We start from the raw sequence: 21,330 nt of genomic DNA on the forward strand, positions 1-21,330 counted from the left end.
GTTTATCATCTGACATTTCTCCTTTGGTGAAAAATTAGAACTGGTCAGTTTCACCCAAACAAAATATGAAAGTTATCAAGATGCCTCCACAAACAACACATCTCCATTACAGTACATGAAGCCATTAGTTGACGGGGATCAATTATATTAGGAATTCCCTGTGCAACATGTTATTGACACTATTGACTCCTTTTGGGGATGGAAAGACTTTTTCAGTGACCCAAAATGTCAGAATGAAGATCAAGGACCCATTGCATAAAGCGCTTAGTCTGCAAAAGTTTCATGTTATGAAGATATGCTTGCACTGTGCATAATTTCTCCAATCACAGCCACGTAAACCTATAACTTCTTTTGGGTTGTCTGGGTGTCTTGGTGGCTTTCCTCACTCTTCTACTTCTTGCACAGTCAGTCAGTTTTTGAGAAATGTCTACTCCATGCAGATTTACCATAAAGTGCCATACTGTTTGTATTTCTTTGTAATTGATGTAAATAAAGGCCAAAACATATTCACTGGCAGCTTTACCATCAGAGAGCCTATCTATCTATCTATCTATCTATCTATCTATCTATCTATCTATCTATCTATCTATCTATCTATCTATCTATCTATCTATCTATCTATCTATCTATCTATCTATCTATCTATCTATCTATCTATCTATCTATCTATCTATCTATCTATCTATCTATCTATCTATCTATCTATCTATCTATCTATCTATCTATCTATCTATCTATCTATCTATCTATCTATCTATCTATCTATCTATCTATCTATGACCTTTTCAAGGAAAGATGTGAGTAAAGGTCAAAACAGCATGAAGAAACAAACCAACATGATCCCAATTATTTCGCATCTGCTAATAAAGAATGTCTGAATCCCAAAACAGTATTATCTTTAGGGCTGTGAGCTTTTGTTTGCAGGATACAACATGATATGCATAAAGAACAAAGAGAAAGTAATGTAAGAGAGCATTTTTCTTCTTGATACCATTTGATTGAATTTATTGACAATAAGATAGATGGCATTAAAAGAAAATATGAAGCATGGAATTGTTTTGATCAGTTCTACCTGTGACAAACTTATAAATGTGTATAATCTGCTGGGGATTTTTTTTCCATCTGTTGTTTTTCTTTGCATTTGATGAAAAACTGAATGAGGTGTGTTGTGTATCATGCTGGTATTTGATATGCATTATAGTCTGTTGTGCTGTTTTGTTTATAATGTGCTAATTCCCGACTACATTTGTCACCACCGCAGCCTGCTGTGCTGAGGCTCCGACGTCCCGTTTGTGAGGTCGTTTCTCAGTTTAGCTGTCGGTGGCGGAGCATCTTCTATGAATCATGGAGGGCGATGTACTGCATCATGGCATCATTAAAATCAAGGCAAGCCTGCTTTTGGTTTCAAAGTCCAAAAATACACAACATATGGCATCATCAAAACACAATGTGACAGCAACACCTTGCATCACAATGAAAACACTAGAAAAGTCATTTGAAAGAGAAAACAAAAGTGAATCAGCACTAACGTAGTGCATAACGCCCCTTCTTTATTCTCTGATATTCTAAAAAGGCCGTTTACTCAAAGGTTTGTGACAATTTCTTTACAAATATCCAGCACTGATGAGACAAAGAATAAAAGTCATATGTTCCATTCACAGTCTTTGAATGTCACAGTTGACTGGTGACTCAAGACGTTAGTGTCCTCTCGGCACGTAAACATGAAGTGACAAGTAACCAGATGGTCTTGGAGTCTCCCAAAACCACATCTGTGGACCTGTCTCTTCTCTCATCTTTCAGGAGGTCCTGCTGCTTTGTGTAATGCAAACCTTAACTGCCCAGGAAGCAGTTACAAAAAATAAAATAAAAGAAACTAGAGGTCCATTTATTTTGTATGTCCAGAGACCCTTTGTCTCATTTGTCATTGCTTCTTCTGTTTCAAAGAGAAAACCTAGCCACTCTTGACTTTAGTTTTTCTTGTACCTTCAGCAGCAGTAAATTACATCTGGAGTTTCACTATTTGTTTCAGTTTTTTGCAACACAGTTGGCCACAAACAGGCTCCCAGTTCAAAGTGGCCAACTTCAGACGGTTCAGGCTGGTCACATGTCCATGTCCCCATCATAGGCCAGGGTCAGGGCCTTTTGTGGTGGAGAGGATGTCTTTGTTGGTTTGGATGGTGTGCTGGAAAAAGAAACATAAAAGTAGTTTAAAGTTAATGCAGCAGAAGAGTCAAAGAATTCATCACTTGATAGCAACAACACACAGCAGAGAAAAAAACAACCCGGAATATAATTCAGAGGGTTCTGCTCCGGCAACCGAGATTGTGTAAATTTATGCATTGCTCCCCAGTGTGTCCTTTTACGTGGTGTTTGGTGACCATTAATGGAGTTTTTACAGGGGCATAGGAAACGGAATAGATGACTGTATTCTCATTTATTTCCTCCTCAACATACACTCCTTGGCCACTTCATTAAAGATCAAAAGAGGCGATCACGTGGCAGAAGCTTGATGCATTTAGGCATGTAGACACGGTGGAGAGGAACAACTGGACTTTGAACAGTGAAAGTGGCATGATTGTTAGTGCTACATAGGCTAGGTAGGTAAAAGTAGTCAATTTAATTTTGATAACCAATGAAAGCCCTCACCTGGTTTGGATGGTAAGCTTAGGGTATTTTCTGAAGGGCACATGTCACTTCACCTCCCAGCAACTCAGTTCAAAGTTCACATTGCTGGAGAAAGTACAACACTCAGCTCTGAAAGAGCAAGTTGGCAACATGGCTGTGATTAGGAACTCGACTAACATACGTACCATGAGGCCACCACTCCCTATTGATTGGTTTGAATATTTCAGAAACGACTGAATTACTTGGACATTAACGCACAATGATCTTTGGGGTTTAAAGAGAATTTTCTGAAAAAGAAGAAACAACCAATGAGCAGCAAATGGGGCCAAATGTTTTGCTGGTGGCATACGTAGGCTGCAGAAGAATGATGACCTGGGTTCAAGCTCATAGAAAGACACTGCTAACTCAAATACCACTCATTACAACCAAAGTATGCAGAAGAGTATCATGTATCATGTTGATGCTACAGCAGCAGAAGACCACAGCGTCTGTCACTCCCTTCAGATAACAGGAAACTCAGACTATAGTAGACATGGGCTCATGAAAACAGGATAATGGAAGACTTGAAAAATATTGCCTGGACAGATGAGTCTTGGTTTTTGCTATAACTTTCAGATGGGAGGGTCACAATATGGTGCAAATAACACGAAAGCAACAATTCAGGCTTGGTGGTGGTGTAAGGGCATGGTGTTATCATGACCACATGGACGAAAGCCTCTGAGAAATGTTTCAAGCACCTTGTTGAATGGATACTATAAAGGTACTATGTCTGAAGACAAAAGTTGCTCATCCTGGTTCTAGCAAGGTGTACCTAATGAATTGGTGTCGGTATATTTTCACATTGTGTGCATGTGAAGGAACGACTGATTGTTCTCTGTGCTACATCTGTCCAGAGCAGGGTGGGCAATGAGGGCCAAGACAGTGCAGGTTTTCCTTGCAACCAATCACCTTCACCAGGTGGGTTGCTGATGAGCTTCTCCCCTGAACATAAACTCCTGATCATCAATGAAATCACCTGCTGAGGTGGTTGGTAGAAAGGGAAACCTGCAGTGTCTTGGCCCTTCATGGCACATGATTGCCCACCTCTAGTCCAGAGGATTCTTGGTTACCATTGGAATGCGGACTGGAGGTGTACTATGTACTTGCATTGTGAGAGACAGTCAGCTGTGACACTTGTTGCCATGTGGCAGGCTTTCCCTGGAACGATCCAGTGCACAGATGCCTCAGCGCTAAGGACCTCGTCAACTGGAAAAAGCCAAAGGGAAACCCACATATCACCTGTCTGTGCCAGACAGATGGACAATTTTTTTTTTTTTTTTGCCTGTTTGATTGCCCACCGGGGCCCAGGCTGGCTCCGTAGTGAGTGGATGTGGTGAAGCATGCATGAGTACATGCTCCCAGACCTGAACTCCATGCCATCCTGTGGACTCTGTCAGTCTGAGTCCAGGCCAGGACTCACAATGAAACCTCAGAAAAACTCCATTTACTACTTACTAGCAGAGGTACCCATTTTGACCCGCGTACAAACATGGCAGAAAAGCTGAAGCGTTGGCAATACATAATACGAATTGTCTCTCACTTGACAATGGAACAAAATTTCAACTTGTAAATACTCTGTCCGGAAGGAAAGGATAATAACCTGTTTCAGAGGAGATGTTGGAGGAATGACGCCGGGTGGCAACATCTGTACAAAGAACATAAATTGTAGGTACAAAACCCACTGACTTTTAAATTTGAAATTTCTCAAGAGGCAACAATCTTTTTGCAATGCTGCAGTTCTGATTGTATTTTGAAATCAGACTTAGTTCAACAGTTATCATTCAATCATGTTAGCACGGGTAATTGTAACCAAATATATTTGAGGCCAAAGAGTACAACACACACACACACCACACACACACACACACACACACACACACACACCACACACACCACACACACACCACACACACACACACACACACACACACCACACACACACACACACACACACTGTAAATACCTGCATATATGTATATACATATATCTACAAAATACAGAAAAAAAAACTAAAATGGAAAGTAAACAAAATGTGAATGCAAAATGTTTTTGTTTTTATGCAAACATGCTGGAATAACAACAACAACAATAATAATAATATAATTTGTTTTTTCTTTGATAGACCAGGCCAAAATTACCCCCACCACCGCTATTTGAAATTGTTCCTAAGAGGCCATGCACAGTTTAGAAATCTTTACGTATGTATGTAAAAAAAGTACCTACCAGAGTAGGAATGATAATGCTATAATGAAGAGGTAATTAAGATGAATCCAACGGCAGTCACAGCGTAAACCCACAGCTTTAGTCTTCCATCTGTGCAAACATAAAACAGACGTTTTCATATAAAATGTGCATATCTCCACATCTTTTGACTGGAAATCTGTCTTTAACTCAGAAAACTTTTCAAACTTTTTTGTCACCAAGGATGATGTAATAGTTTTGTCAACAGGATTACTGAAATATCTTTCAAGAGATCTGCACAAAATTTGGTACAATAGCTGAGTTCAAGAGGAAGAAGTCATAATTGTTGTTGTTGAGCAGGATCAGGTGCTGCATTTGGGGACCAGTTTTTGACAACCAAGACAGGTTGTGTATGGGTGGACTCCCACTGTAGTTTTTTGGTTGTGATATATATATATATATATATATATTATATATATATATATATATATATATATATATATATATATATATATATATATACGAGGTCTATTAGAAAAGTATTTTTCAAAAACCATATGGATTTGAATCACGTGTGATTACATCAGACATGCTTGAACCCTTGTGGGCATGCGAGAGTTTTTTCACGCCTGTTGGTTACGTCATTTGCCTGTGTGCAGTCTTTGAGTGAGGAGTGGCCCACCCTCTCGTTGAATTTTTTCATTGTTTTATGAATGGCTCAGAGACTGCTGCTTTGTTTGATCAAAACTTTTTCAAAACTGTAAGGCACAACTGAGTGGACAACCATTCGATAATTCAGCTGGTTTTCGGTAAAAATTTTAACGGCTGATGAGAGATTTTGGTCTGGTAGTGTCGCTTTAAGGACGGCCCACGGTGCCTGACGGCGATCTGCACTTCGAGGCGGCAGCGTCTCGCCATTTCAAGTTGAAAACTTCCACATTTCAGGCTCTGTTGACCCAGGAAGTCGTCAGAGAACAGAGAACTTTCAGAAGAAGTTGGCATGAGGAGTTTATTCAGACATTCCATTGTTAACGGACATTTTGTAATGAAAGAACGTGGGAGCAGAGTCGCATGTCGGGCCGGACCCGACCGCGGGGGGTCGCGACAGGAAAAACACCTCCGTTGGAAACCTTAACGGGCAAGTTTGAACATGCCCAAGCTGTTAAACAATTTCTCAGTTACTCACTTGTTGAAAGCCATCAAAAGCCGCCTGAATTTTACAAATGGTTTTCAACACGGAGGTGGTTTTCCTGTCGCGGCGCACACAGATTTGCCGAGTCGTCACGGAAATGACTCGGCGAATTTGCGCACGTCTTTCATTAAAAAATGTCCTTAAACAGTGGAATGTCCGCATAAAGTCCTCATGCCGGCCTCTTCTGATCTTCTCTGTTCTCTCACAACGTCCTGGGTGAATTAAGCCTTAATTAGGATGTTTTCAGGTCGAAACAGGCGACGATGGCGCCTGGAAGCGCTGCGCGACGTCCCGATCTGTGGGAAGTCCTTACACTGATAGAAATACCCCATAATAATCTCTCATCAGCCGTTAAACTTTTCACCGAAAACCAGCTTAATTTCTCGAATAGTATCCACTCGGATATTCCTCACAGGTCCAGAAAAAAAATGTTGATAAGCAACGCGCGCCGTCTCGAGCAGCGTGTGAAACAAAGGAATTCAGCCGATGAGGCGGGACCACATCTCACTCAAGGCCTGCCCACAGGGAAATTATATCACCGACGCTGTGAAAAAAACTCACGCATGCGCACGAGGGTTCAAGCATGATTGGTGTAATCGCACGTCATTCAAATCCATATAGTTAAAAAAAATAAATAAAAGGGTCGGTTTATTATCTAATAGACCACGTATATATATATATATATATATATATATATATATATATATATATATATATATATGTAACGTCAAAATAATCACTTTTTTTGTTTGTTTTAAATTTGGAAATGATGTTTGTAGCTTCATACAGTGCTGATAACAAAACTGTGAGTCCTTCCCCTTTCCAGCATTTTTAATTGTTTATGAGATCATACTTTACAAAATTTAAAATATTCAGATTCCATTATATTATGTTTTCTAAACTTTTCTGACAAAGTTTTGCCCTTTAAACTCACAGTAGAAGAAGCAGGTTCTACGCAGGCCCTGAGACCTGTGCTTACTGTATGTCCAGATTCAGTCACATGTCACAGATGATGAAGAGGGTGTTATGTGTCGACGCGGGTTGAGGAGCAGACCTGCGTCTGACGGAACCCAGCGCTAAAATAACCAGAAAGCGGTTCCAATAACAAAAACAATTTATTTATTCACCCTCTGGTGCATAATAAAGTGTAAAAACTAAATAGCATCATTCTGGTGGAGTGAAGGCTGGCACGCTCTCCAGCGCCCAAAAGGATCGAAGCCCGGCGCTTCTGGACTCACAATTACCGCCAAACACCCCCCAGGTGGACACGACAAACCGACTCTCTGCGAAGGATAGAAGAGGTGAGGTAAGTCAGCAGTTACAACTAATATCCTTCAAAAGACACACACCATCAGCAACACATTCAGGTCTGTATTTTAAGCTTTATGCAAATAAGCAGCTTCTCACAACAGGTGGAGGATCACTTGTCCGCACGCCACAGCAGTGAGAAGCAAGCTGCACAATTCTCATCACAATTCAAATATACTGCGTAACAAAATACCAAGTTACTATTAACAAGTAGTCAAACAATTAATCACCTCTGATGTGTGCTGACAGCATGTGTCCCTCACCCTTCCTGCTTCACAGGCTCGATGTGTCAAACCCAGACGCGGTCCTCAGCGTCTCACAAACGAACATCACAAGGTCGAGTTCCCGGCAATTCTGCTTGGATCACACATGACTTAAATGCAGAACGCCATCCAATTATCCTATTAGTCTTTAAGGCTGCACGTGAGCACCATTCACAGGTGCTGCACATGATGTTGATGAGGGTGAAGGACTCTTCAGCCAGCACCATCTCCACAGGCAAAAAAGTTTTCATGCCACCTGGAGAGCAAAGAAAAGAAAAGAACACCAAAATGTCCAGCCACACCACCCAACACACAACAGTACCCCCCCTTTAACGGGAAGCCTCCCGGGCGACCGAACAGACCAGACCCGAGAACAGCACCTCCCTCCGGGGTCCTCGTCAGGAAGCAGACAGCAGGACAGGGCACCGCAGCTGGAAGGTCGGCTGGCATCAACAAAAACCCCAAAACAGTCCCTAGTATAATCCAACACACAAGAAAAAACATAAAACCCACCCAAAACCTCCCCAGGGGACCGTCCCATCCAACCCCGGGAAGAAAGAAAAACTCCCAAACGCAAAAACCCAACACAGCCCCACAAACACAATACAAACATAAATGCATAAAAGAAAAATAACAAACAACCCCCCCAGAACGACCTGCAGAGCCCAAACCCCCCCAGAAGGCCTTTACCCGCCAGTTCCAGGAGGAACAGCCAGAACCAGAATCCCACAAAGGTCCCCAGGTGTACATGGAGCAAACGGCGCCCCCCAGAGGACCGTACCATCAACCCCAGGAGGTACCCTCCCCACAACCCCGGAACCCCAGACCCGGCCACACTTGGCTAGTCAGCCCCACAAGCCAATTCCCCCCAGAGGACCGTCCCATCAACCCTGGAGGTGGAACCCGGAAGGAAACAAAACAAAATCAAAATCCAACCCCCGGAGGACTACCAGAAACAACCCAAATAAAACAACCGTAAACCCTGTTACCTTCCCCGGCACCCCGAAAGACCCCAGGTCCCCTCCCAGAGCCCCTCGGTGGCTCAATTTTGGCGAACGGCTCAAAACTTAAGCCGGGGAAGGGAACAGGAAAAACTAACCCAGCCCCAACCCCAAGGCGCAGCGGAAAACCGGAAATACGTCCGGTGCCCCAACTCGACCATACCCCAGCCTCTCGGGAGGGGTGGAACTACCGAAATGGCGAACGGCAACAGATCGGCCCACCCCTCCGACTGAGGTATGTTTCCGCTGCACCACACCCCGGCAACACCAATGACAAACGGTACAAAGGCTCACCGAGGCTGGAGTGGAACCAGGCCCTAACCAAACCAAGAAAAACGCCCCTAACACCCCCCCCCCCCCCCCTAGGTGCAGAGGTCTTCTGAGAATGCTCAGCGTGACCAACCTGCACCACCCACAACCCACAAGACAAACGGTCTTGGGGCAAGTGAGGTTGGGGGTTAGGGATGTAGGGAAAAAACAACAAAATAAAACGACCCAACAACCCAAACAGAAAATACCTAAAAACACATAAAAATAACAATCAAGTGAGCCCAGATGGGCTTCCAACCGCCTAACATTCACTCCACCAGACACGCCTCTGACTCCCCAAACAAATTATAACCCCTATTCAAAGAAAACAAAACATTAACCCATCCAAGTTTTTTTTTTTTTTTTTTGTGTGTGTTATTTTGCCTGTCCCAGAACACCTGGAGATACGTCACCATTATTTTTCTTGACGCTTATATGTCGGGGCAATACAGTGGTCTCCGCTCGTCCGAGCTGCATGGGCTCGTCAGCAAGAGGAGCCAGAAGTCCCGTCGGAGGAGCCTCAGTGGGGCGAAGAAGAGGCGGCCCAGATCTGAAAGCCCTGAGACAAAAAAACCCGCTCTGATGGCCGCCCTCTCTCACGTCCATGCTCCTTCATCCGATCATCTAGACGAATCACCAACGATATTAGCTCATCTAAATCGTTTGGCTCATCACGGACTGCCAGCTCATCTTTTAATGACTCATTTAACCCATCTACAAACACTCCTCGTAAAGCTGCGGCATTCCAACCTGGCTGAGCAGAAAAATCCGGAAGTCTACGGAATACTCCGCCGCACTCCGCCTCCCCTGCCTGAGATCAGCAACCGTTGGGCAACGGTATTCGTTTTCACCGGATGGTCAAAAACCAGTCGGAACTCCCGAGAGAAATCCTTAAAGGATCCTAACAATGGTGAGTTGTTACTCCACAATGCTGTGACCCAAGCTAAGGCGTCACCTCGGAGCAAATTTGTCACATATGAAACACGGCTCCCATCAGAAGAGAAGGAAGCCGGTCGCTGAGGAAAAAACCAGAGACCATTGCATCAAAAATGAAGCACAGGCTCAACGTCTCCCGCATAAGGCTCCGGATGACAAATAATCGGTTCGGACGCCGAATCTCTGGGTGACGGAGTTATCTGCACCGGTATCGATGGTGCCGCAGCTGGAGCAGCAGGAAGCGGAACGGCTTGCGCTGCAAGCTCCGTAACACGGGCGTCTGTTTGTTTAATTTGGTTTTGCGAGAGAATGCTGTAATTGCTCCCAAATTTTCTCCAAGTGTTCTTGAACTTTTTTCGGCAAAAGGAACCGCCTCTGCCGCTGGGTCCATTATGGAATGGCCGGGAACTACTGTTATGTGTCGACGCGGGTGGAGGAGTGGACCTGCGTCTGACGGAACCCAGCGCTAAAATAACCAGAAAGCGGTTCCAATAACAAAAACAATTTATTTATTCACCCTCTGGTGCATAATAAAGTGTGAAAACTAAAATAGCGTCATTCTGGTGGAGTGAAGGCTGGCACGCTCTCCAGCGCCCAAAGGATCGAAGCCCGGCGCTTCTGGACTCACAATTACCGCCAAACACCCCCCAGGTGGACACGACAAACCGACTCTCTGCGAAGGATAGAAGAGATGAGGTAAGTCAGCAGTTACAACTAATATCCTTCAAAAGACACACACCATCAGCAACACATTCAGGTCTGTATTTTAAGCTTTATGCAAATAAGCAGCTCTCACAACAGGTGGAGGATCACTTGTCCGCACGCTACAGCAGTGAGAAGCAAGCTGCACAATTCTCATCACAATTCAATATACTGCGTAACAAAATACCAAGTTACTATCAACAAGTAGTCAAACATTAATCACCTCTGATGTGTGCTGACAGCATGTGTCCCTCACCCTTCCTGCTTCACAGGCTCGATGTGTCAAACCCAGGCGCGGTCCTCAGCGTCTCACAAACGAACATCACAAGGTCGAGTTCCCGGCAATTCTGCTTGGATCACACATGACTTAATGCAGAACGCCATCAATTATCTGCTTCAGCTGAAAGTCTTTAAGGCTGCACGTGAGCACCATTCACAGGTGCTGCACATGATGTTGATGAGGGTGAAGGACTCTTCAGCCAGCACCATCTCCACAGGCAAATCAGTTTTCATGCCACCTGGAGAGCAAAGAAAAGAAAAGAACACCAAAATGTCCAGCCACACCCCCCAACACACAACAGAGGGTATGACTCCCCATGGACAGAACATGGCCCATCACAGGTTCCATTCACAGTCAATGCCAGCACCCTTGTATAAATGGGTGGACTGAGACAATGCAGACACAATGTCTTGTCCAAGGTCACAGACTGATATCTTGACTGGGAACTGAACTCAGGTTGACATATTTGTGACCCAACTCCTCGTCCAACTGAACTACCTACTCTGTGGTGAAAACAAATCTTCTCAACATGAGACAAATTAAATAAAACTGTCAAAACCAAAAGAACGACATGCATACTTATGTTTGCACCCTGATGATCATAACACATTTAAATAATCACTTTTAAGTAGTTTTCTTTCAACAAGTCAGTGGATGGACACATGAATATTTCCAAGACACTGAATATGTCTTGGACTTAATTTATATCTATGGCTAAGAAGCACAAACAGTATGGTCCTATCACATAGGACTAGTAAGGGACACCCCACCAAAACATTCCAAATAACAAAGAAGTTATAAGATTCTGTGTCTGTGATTGGAGAACCTATGCAAAGTGCAACTTTTGTTGATTACATCATCCGTTACACAGCATCACGTTGGAGAGGCGCTATGGAGGAACTGTCTGTACAATAATTGTGACAGCACTTGTATTTTCTAACCCCTTGGATTAAAGCTAATTCTCTGCACTTGGACTCTGATACTACTAAAGTATTTGTGTTGCTGGATCTCAGTGCTGCGTTTGACACAGTTGATCATCATATTGTACTTGACAGGCTAGAAAACTGTTTCGGGATTACTGGAACTGCTCTTGCGTGGCTGATGTCTTATCTGTCTGGTCGTTCCCACTGTGTTTTGTGCAACGACACTGTCATGGCGGGTGGCTGCCCGACACCAGGAGTGGGCGGACCCATGGTACAAACTCCCAAATCAGGCTTTGAGGTATCAGAAGTCGTCATGTTTATTGCAGGCAGAGGTTCGGTACACAGGTGGTCATATCGCGGAGCAGAGGTACAAGCAGGACCAGGCAAAAATGCAGTCATAGACAAGCAGGGTCCAGTGGCACAGGCAAACTCAGACATCAGAGATAAGGCAAAGATGTAGTCAAAAAAATCAGGGCAAAAATACGGTACACGGCTGGACAAAAACAAGGCTGTGAACAAAGGCTGGAGAGTGTACTAAGACAACAATCTGGCGGTGAGCTGTAAGACTGTGAGGGCTTAAATAACAGGTGCTGTGAACAATGTGCATGTGCAGACTGATTAGGTAATAAGGTGCAGGTGTGCAGTGAAGATTCCAGAGAGGGGGCGTGGCTAGTAGACAAAGATCAACCACTGTGCAAGAGAGTGATGTAAGGAGCAAACATACTTGGGCTGGTGTAGGGAGTGTGAGTGAGATGAACAACACACACAGAAACAAGGTGAGAGACATGGGCAGGTGCAAAGAGCGTGAGTGAAAGGAAACAAGGCAGACAGAACCAAAGAGAAAGACAGACATGAGGCAGGTACAGAGAAGTGAACATGATTAACTGGAAGTGAGGAATAGCAGGGAATGATGAACAGGCTAGACATGAGACAGAATAGAATATAACAGAACTGGGCAAGAACAGGAACAAATACTAAAGCAGAGCAACAAGGAAAACAGAGACTACATGATACAGATGCAAAACCCAATGGGCCTCATGTATCAATGTTGCGCACTTGTGGTGTAAATTTACTGCGTAAACTTGAAATACACCAAAGTCGCCGTGACATGTATCAAGCAGTGCGCACCTGCCCATTTCTGGCGTACGCCTGACGTGATCTTGATAAATGCGGCGGGTGGAAATGATCGTAATTATAATAAACACTCCCATAAATATTCAGACTCCGCTTCAGACACACCCTCATTTTACGACATGGAAGCTGGGAGACGGCAATGAAGAATAACTCCACCAATCACGACGCGTGCCAATAGAGCATCAAAAGCGGCCATCGTATCAATTGTTTTGTAGTATATAATCAATAAAATGTTACAGTGGTCCCTCATTAATCGCTGGAGTTACGTTCTAAAAAATAGCCCGTAATACGCGAAACCGCGACGTAGTCAGCGTTATTTTTTACAATTATTATAGACGTTTCAAAGCTGTAAAACCCCTCACTACACAGTTTATACACTTTCTCAATCAGGCATGAACATTTTCTCACTTTTCTCTGTGTGTAAACACTCTCAAAGTTCAAACCTTAGTAGGAAAATAATACCAAACTGTTTTCAGGCCCAAACATTTGTTGAGAAATAAAATAGAACATTTTCCTATAAATAATTATGATGGCATTTAGAACTAACGAATTAATTTTAACGATCAACGAACGAGGTCGGACACATAAGAAATTATTAATAGTGACTCACCAGTATTTCACAGATCGGGACTCTGCGTCCTGGCGCTGCACCTTTTCCACTCACATCTCGCTGCAGCAGGTGTTTGTTTCCGTGTGACAAACACAGTTATGAGTAGTTGTTGGGGCTCTTTTCTCTTCTGGGCAACAAGATTCTTATAAACAGATACGCAGAACACAGAACAAAAAAAAAAAGGCATGCAAAATTGGACTAAATACTCCGCGAGACTCCGAGGCCACGACAGGTGAACGGCGTTATAGCGAGGGACCACTGTATTCTCTTTTCACATGTCAATAATTCTTGACATGTGGATATTTGCTCGCTCAATTAATAAGACACGCCTAATCTGTTAGATTTCTTTATTTTTTAAATGTATTTCTGTATTTATTTTATTGTGATAACCGAATGGAGACGACAAAACCTGGTTGCAGCATGGGTGAATTAAGGGAATGACGAAACTACAGTTGTTATTATCAATTTCATCGTCTAAAACGATCACACCACATGAAGTTAAGCTCAGCGCTGCTCTGGCTCCAGGCTCGAAGTCTGGAGAAAAAGGCAAGCAGCGCTGTCTTTGCAGTCAGCGCTGTGACCACGGATCGTGCTCCATAACAATCCCGCAAAGGCGGGATTTGTATTGATTATTATGTAGTGTAATCAGGAAAGTGTTATTTATGTAACATATGCATTGATTTGTACGGCACTGTTTATCATGTTGATCATCTTCATTTTTATGTGGATTCCAGCGCTGGTTCATTTTGGTGTATAATTTACGCCACCTCTCGACCTGGTGTATATTTTCAGAGCAGCGTACGCCAACGACCACAATGATAAATGCCAAGTAGCTCAGCCATTTTGGCGTACACCCCATATACGCTCAAATATCGCCGTACGCAACATTGATACATGAGGCCCATTGTAACTGACAACACAAATTAAAAAATACACAGATGATGAACTAATGATCAGTAATGCAAACATAATCTGACAGAACAAAACTAGAACGGAACTGGATGATGGCAACAGAATAACAAGAAACAAAGTAACAAGAAAAACATAACCGAATAAATCCCAAAGAAAACAAATATTAATAAATCAAAGCCGAAGCAGACCAGAAGCAACAGAAAGGAGGAAAACAAGGGCTCAGCGCCCTGACCCTGCCAAATCCCTGACAGACACTACCTCTGACTTTAGGGGCATGACGTTTGGGGTTCTGCAGGGATCCGTTCTGGGTCTCCTGCTTTTTTTCCCTGTATACGGCACCCCTTGGGAACATTTTGCGGCGTTTTGGGGTTGCTTTTTATTGCTATGCTGATGACACTCAGTTGTATATGCTGATAGCCGCTGGAAATCCTGTCCACATAAAATCTTTACAGGACTGTCTCGCAGCAGTGAGAAGCTGGATGTCTAGCAACTTTCTACTTTTGAACTCTGATAAGACTGAAATGATGGTTCTTGGTCCAGCAAGACATCGGCATCAATTTGATCAGCTAGCGCTTAACTTAGGTTCATGTGTTATACATCATACTGACAAAGTGAGGAACCTTGGGGTAATTTTTGATCCTACGTTGTCCTTTGACCTCCACATAAGGGACATTACGAGGACTGCTTTCTTTCATCTAAGAAATATAGCAAAGATTCGTCCCATCCTGCCTATAGCTGATGCTGAGACTCTGATTCATGCGTTTGTCTCTTCTAGATTGGACTATTGTAATGCTTTGTTTTCTGGTTTACCACAGTCCAGCATCAGGGGTCTTCAACTGTTTCAAAATGCTGCTGCCAGACTTCTGACGTGAAGCAGAAGGTTTGATCATATTACGCCGGTTCTGGAATCCCTTCACTGGCTTCCGGTCTCCTTGAGATCGGATTTTAAGGTGTTACTATTGGCCTATAAAATTGTTCACGGACAGGCACCCCCCTATCTGGACGGCCTGGTTGAGTCCTATGTGCCGGCAAGGGCTCTGCGTTCACAGGGTGCAGGACTATTGTGTGTCCCGAGGGTGAAGAAAAGGTCAGCGGGTTACAAAGCTTTTTATAACCGTGCCCCAGCTCTGTGTAATGATCTGCCTCCGCTAATACGACAGTTGGACTCTGTGGAGACTTTTAAAGCCAGGTTGAAGACACATCTGTTCTCCCTGTTTTATCATTAGTATTTTATATGATTGTGTGTCTTTTTTTATTCATTTTATTTATTTTACTTCTTTTACCTTTTATGGTAATTTTTTTTTATTGTGTTTTAATCTTATTTCATTTTATTCTGCTTTTAAATGTTTGTGAAGTGCCTTGAGGCGATTACTCGTGATTTGGCACTATATAAATTAATAAATTATTATATTATTATTATTATTATAATTATGCACTGTAAGCCCATCTTGCTTGTTTCATTTCAGCTCCATTATGATGAAGTACAGAGGCAAAATGCAAAAATAAACTGTTACTGTCCAACTCCTTACTTGTTGGCTTTGACATATTTAATAAATTTTCCTCATGTTGTAGAAATTAGTTATCACTGTAGGTTTAAAGGGCATAATTTTAGAACGTTTAATATAATGGATTATGAACAGATACAAACTTAAGGGGTCACAAAGTCTTTTCACAGCACTGTAATAATTTTATTTCATGAAACATTTGTTTGTTGTTGGAATAGGAATGTTTACTCATACATTCAATGATCTATTTCCTGTTGATGAAGAAATGAAATGTCAAATACCTTTATTTTTATTTAAAAAGGTGCAGCGGTATTGTCAACAAGGATCCTTGTTTGTTGAAGTGAACTTTAAATTGTGAAAAGGGTCATAAAAACAGGTTTGCAAACATGCATTTATATAATCGTGATGTTTCAGGACTGCTTGTCCTTGACACAGACGTGCGCTCTATGAGTCCTTCTCACTCTGTAATTCAGCAGTAATAATTTTTACTGCATAAAAGGATGAGCTGAGTCGAAACAAACAATGAATTCTACCCTCATTTGGGTGAACATCGAGCTGCAATGGCAGACTCAAAGCCAGGCGTGATCTGAGACACAGGGCTCCAGTACCTGGTCCAACAGGCCGTAAGGTCCACTCACTGAAGAGGTCCTGCGCCTGAGACGGCCCAGGTTTTAATCTCCCAGAGTTGGTCTTCACATCAGCTTTCTTGCTGTTGTCCACTCCTGGGGTTCTGGTGCAGTAGTCCAGGAAGCCGTCTGTGGTCATCACTTCAGTGTAACCCTTCTCACAGCCACATACTCCGCTCTGCGCGGAGGAGGACACATCATTATTTACTGCACAGTCAATGCAAAAAAACACAACTCTGCTACTACAGTGTAGTATCTGTACTGTGTAGATCAGTGGATCGATTACGTGAAATGTCCCAGATTCTCACTCTGCTGAGCACATATCACACTCAAACACTGGATTAACAAGGTCAGATTATACAACTTTTCAGAACGGTAATATAAATCACCAGGGCCTCATTTATAACCAGTGCGTACACACAAAAACCCCTGCATGCCTCATCCCACGCATACAGTAGACTTGAATTTATAAAGAATGAATGTGTGGTGAGAATACACACCCTGATATGGTGAAGTGGAAAAGAAAAATAAGAGAATTTAACGTACAGAAAAGAAGCCATTATTACTCACCTTGTGTTTATAAGCATTACAATATTATTACTTCTCATGAACACACACCCACTTTACCACAACTTTACACAAACTGCATTGTCAATAATTCAGTATGTACAAACATTAACAGCTTTTACTGCTCATTGATATATTTATTTGTTTTGTTGATTGTGGGTTGCAGCTACACATTGCCTCCATTACTTTTCTCATTCAGTGGCTTTACTTTTGCTTGTGATTTCAGAACCAAGACCCCCAAATGAAACATGTTTTTTTTATATTTGTTTTCCTCCATTTCCCAGATAACTGTCTCCATTTAACATTTGGTCAAATTGCACTTCTTCTGTGCTGCATTAAGCTTTGGTCCCACCGAATAATAAAGACATGAATAATGAGCCACGCACGGATTTGTTAGAAATTCCAGTGATTATTTGAATCACGAGCCACGTATATGAACATGGTGCAAAAATTAAGAAGCATTGCGAGTGAGTGCGATTGATTTTGCCAGCGCTCACAGCACTGCTCATCTGATCAAGATGTTAAGTCTATCATAAACATACTTTTACAGCGGCTCATAAGAAGGAATGAACATGCAACTGTTTTACCAAGCCATTACAATATAAACATTACCAATAATTACCTTTTAGACTGTTCCAAATACGTTCTCCACTTTATGCAACGCAGGAGAGAGACAGAGAGGATAAAAGCTCCAGATGAAATGGTCCTCTTTGATTCCGGAAATGATTAGAGGTGTTTTCAACAGCCAAACTCTGACAGAAAATGATTAATCCACTAGGAAAGAATTATTTATATACAGTGTCCAGCGCACAAAGCAGGTGGGATCGTCACGACGAAGTGTACGAGAGGGCGAAGCCAAAATAGCCTGTCCTGTCCTCATAGCTGCCAGGTGCTCTGATACTATGTAACAAATTTTATTTTTGTTTTGTTCCTGGGTACACAGTACACAGCAAAATCACCAGTGTAAAACTTGTAACACTGACAGTGTTAAATTAACACTGCCAGTGTACATATGGTCCCGCTCTGGTCACAGCGGGACCATATGTTCACTGTCAGTGTTAATTTAACACTGGTGATTCTACTGTGTATGTTTTCCTAACCTGTTATGCCTTAAATAAATAGAAATAGCTGTTATTCCACAGAAACTTTGCTTCTGTGATCAGGACAATGATATTTTGAAATTTGTCTGTTTTCAAGAATATTCTTGATTGCCTTCACTACTACTGAGTAGTCTTCTAGAATATTATTTATCTGCTAGAACGGTCCAGAATTTTCTTGAAGTTTCCAGAATTATCTAGAAATTTCAAGAAACTTTTAGAACTTTCTAGAATGTTAAAAAACTAAAATCAAAGTTGTACTGAATGTAGTCATTTTTCCATAGACAGTTGAAATATAACACTGAGAAGCCAGGAACAAAAATTGTGTTACATAGTGTTATGGGCTTTTAACAGCCTCATCCTCACGACAAACAAGCTGCCCCAAGCTGTTGTCGCTAAATTTTGAACTTCTTGAAATTAGCGCCACGCTCAGAGGTAAACCTCGTTAACCAAATATTCTGCCTCTAAGAGCCTCTGAGAGCCACAATTCTCACACTTTGTTGAATAACTGGACTTGTACCAAAAAAAAAAAAACATGCTACGTGGCTCATTATTCATTGTTCATTATTCGGAGGGAGCAGGGCTTTAGTAATTACTGGTGAACTGTGTGAGGAAACAGGTCTAGGCTTTACACTGCCAGACACAGAGAGGTTTCATATGCAAATGTAGAAGGGAGAGTCAATATCCATTCATGGCTAAAGATGGGAGCAGACAGCAGCACAAATGCACACTTTCAGGATGAAAGAATGCACTTTTTGTGGGTGTACACAGTTTTAGTGATGATTCCACACAGTTTATTAATGAGGTCCCAGGTGTCTTATAAAGAGATATTAAAGTTTATACCACAAACTAACCAACAGACAGTGACATGACACATTCTAAAAATAAGCCATTTTTAGCTCTTTAAGAAACAACATCCAATAGGAAATAATCCGTGGCACACAGAGGGTAGACAACATCAATGGGTATATCTCTCAGAGCCAAGGGGCAGATCAAATAATCAGCTACCAATTAATTGAGTCAGTTGAATGCATTTTAAGATAGACACCCTTAGTTGATGTCTGGGCTCATGACGCCACTAAAACGAAAAAAAAAAAACAACACAAACAAATAAACAATAAATAAATAAACTGTATTCCCATGGCTACTGTGGAGCAATGCTAGGACTCCATCTTGGAGCCAATCCCAGTAGCCATAGGGCATGAGGCAGGGCACACCCCAGACAGGACGCCAGTCTGTTGCAGGGCCACATATAGACAAACAAACACATTCACACACACACACCTATGGACAATTTAAAGTTTCCAATGCACCTAACCTGCATATCTTTGGATGTGGGAGGAAGCCGGAGCACCCGGAGGGAACCCACACAAACATGGGGGAGAACATGCAAACTCCACACAGAAAGGTCACAGGTGGGTATCAATCCCATGACCTTCTTGCTGTGAGGCAACGGTGCTAAGCACTAAGCCACTGTGCTGCCCAGCCTTATTCCAAAATGAAGTAAATTCATTTTTTCCCTCAAACTACGACTCACATCGCCCCATAATGACAACCTGAAAAAAGTTATTTTTTAAATTTTTGTAAATTTATTAAAAATAAAAAAGCTAATATCACATGTACATAAGTATTTGCTCAATACTTTGTTGCCTTTTGACAAACTCCAGGCAGGCTGCCATGTGCCTTTTACTAAGGAGTGGCTTCCGTCTGGCCACTCTACTTTACAGGCCTGATTGGTTTATTGCTGCAGAGATGGCTGTCCGTCTGGAAGGTTGCCTCTCATCACAGAGGAATGCTGGAGCTCTGACAGAGTGACCATTGGGCTCTTGGTCACCTACCTGACTAAGGCCCTTCTCCTCCAATCACTTCAGTTTAGACGGGCAGCCAGCTCTAGGAAGAGTCCTGGTGGATCTGAACTTCTTCCATTTACAGATGATGGAGATCCACTGTGCTCAGTGGGACCTTCAAAGCAGCAGAAATGTTTCTGTTCCCTTCCACAGATTTGTGCCTCCAGACAATCCTATCTACTGACAGTTTCTTTGACTTCATGCTTGGTTTGTGCTCTGACATGCACTGTCAACTGTGGGACCTTATATGTAGACAGGTGTGTGTCTTTCCAAATCATGTCCAATCAACTGACTTTAGCTTAGCTGGACTCCAATTAAGCTGCAGACCATCTCAAGGATGATCAGAGGAAACAGGAGGCACTTGTGCTCAGTTTTGAGCTTCATGGCAAAGGCTGTGAACACTTATGTACATGTGATTCTTTTAATAATAAAATTTAATAATAAAAATAAATGTGCAAAAATCTCAAAAGAACCTTTCACATTGTCAGTATGTGGTATTTGTGTGTAGTCTTTTGAGGAACAAAATGAATTTCATTCATTTTGGAATAAGGGTGAACATAAAAGTAAAAGTGCTGTGAATACTTTCTGGATGCAGTGTATACAAGCAAATATTTTCCTTATACCAGGAGAGCATATACATGGTCAATGAAATAATTTGGAAATATTTAACATGAATAGAAAAACGTGAATGAAAATGTAGATTAAAGACAGATTTTGCATGCGACACTTTTTAAAAACAAGAGAAAAATGTAGTATAACATTTTAAATGCCTTAAATGTGACAGGCATGTAATGATTTTTTAATAATTAACAATTAATTCTGCAGTTTTATTTCTGTATTACATCAAAGTGTCAGCTGTGAATAAGGCATTATACCAGCAACAATTTTAATTCTTTTTCAGTTTGACTTTAAAGATACTTTTGTATTGAAAAATGATGTTTCAAAATACAACTGATGTCCAGAAAGGTCCAGAAATTCATCACATAACATCTTAATGTGCATTACATGATGTGTCCTGTGCGGGGCAGTAAGGTCAAGCTTAGAGACCTGTTGTCTTGCAGACACTCAAACTGCATTCAAGATAATTTATGAGATGAACTTTTAATTGGCTTATTCTTTACACATTCATCAGCATTCATTTGACTTCCATCATGGCAGCAGCAGTGTTTGCATTGTGAATAAAGAAGGCACCACCTCTGTGTCATCACTCGTAAGGTGCAGCGATCTACCGGTGTGCAGTGTGAGAAGGGTTGGTGCACGATGGATGGCAGTG

At 42.2% G+C, this 21,330-nt stretch overlaps 1 long non-coding RNA gene across 1 annotated transcript; it reads right to left on the minus strand.

Annotated features, from left to right (window-relative positions):
- Positions 1–981: 981 nt before the first annotated feature.
- Positions 982–21,309, minus strand: LOC117525193. The gene is made up of 4 exons (XR_004564977.1): positions 21,287–21,309; positions 16,529–16,724; positions 4,888–4,977; positions 982–2,182 (listed from the first exon to the last, which is right to left on the minus strand). It is a non-coding gene; the product is annotated as an uncharacterized LOC117525193 (long non-coding RNA).
- Positions 21,310–21,330: the final 21 nt, after the last annotated feature.

Source organism: Thalassophryne amazonica, chromosome 14 (genome assembly GCF_902500255.1).
Source record: "Thalassophryne amazonica chromosome 14, fThaAma1.1, whole genome shotgun sequence".
In the NCBI taxonomy this organism is placed as follows: domain Eukaryota; kingdom Metazoa; phylum Chordata; class Actinopteri; order Batrachoidiformes; family Batrachoididae; genus Thalassophryne; species Thalassophryne amazonica.